The following is a 353-nucleotide window of genomic DNA, read 5'->3' as shown; positions in this document are numbered from 1 at the left end:
TGTGTGTGTGTGTGTGTGTGTGTGTGTGTGTGTGTGTGTGTGTGAGAAACACAAGCAACAGCTTGTTGCTGTGGTGAACGAAAGCTTATTTGGGTTGATTGAATTAGCTTCCTTCCCAATCTCGGCTGCTGTGAGCCTGTAGACCGGTTATTCGTTGGACATGCTCATGGCGACGTCATTCAATGGTTTGTGGATGTTTTGAAGCCTTGAGTTCAGCGTTTTGGCCGTCGACATCTTGTTTTTTTGCAACCAGTAAACAATAGTGACCATATCTGGACTGAGGAGGAGTGAGGGAGAGACGGTGTGTATGTCTCTGGTAGAGACCTGTCAATCACTGTGTAGCCCCGCCCTAA

The sequence above is a fragment of the Anarrhichthys ocellatus genome, unplaced genomic scaffold (genome assembly GCF_004355925.1).
Source record: "Anarrhichthys ocellatus isolate YVR2014 unplaced genomic scaffold, GSC_Weel_1.0 scaffold3833, whole genome shotgun sequence".
In the NCBI taxonomy this organism is placed as follows: domain Eukaryota; kingdom Metazoa; phylum Chordata; class Actinopteri; order Perciformes; family Anarhichadidae; genus Anarrhichthys; species Anarrhichthys ocellatus.
This window is presented reverse-complemented; position numbering follows the sequence as displayed.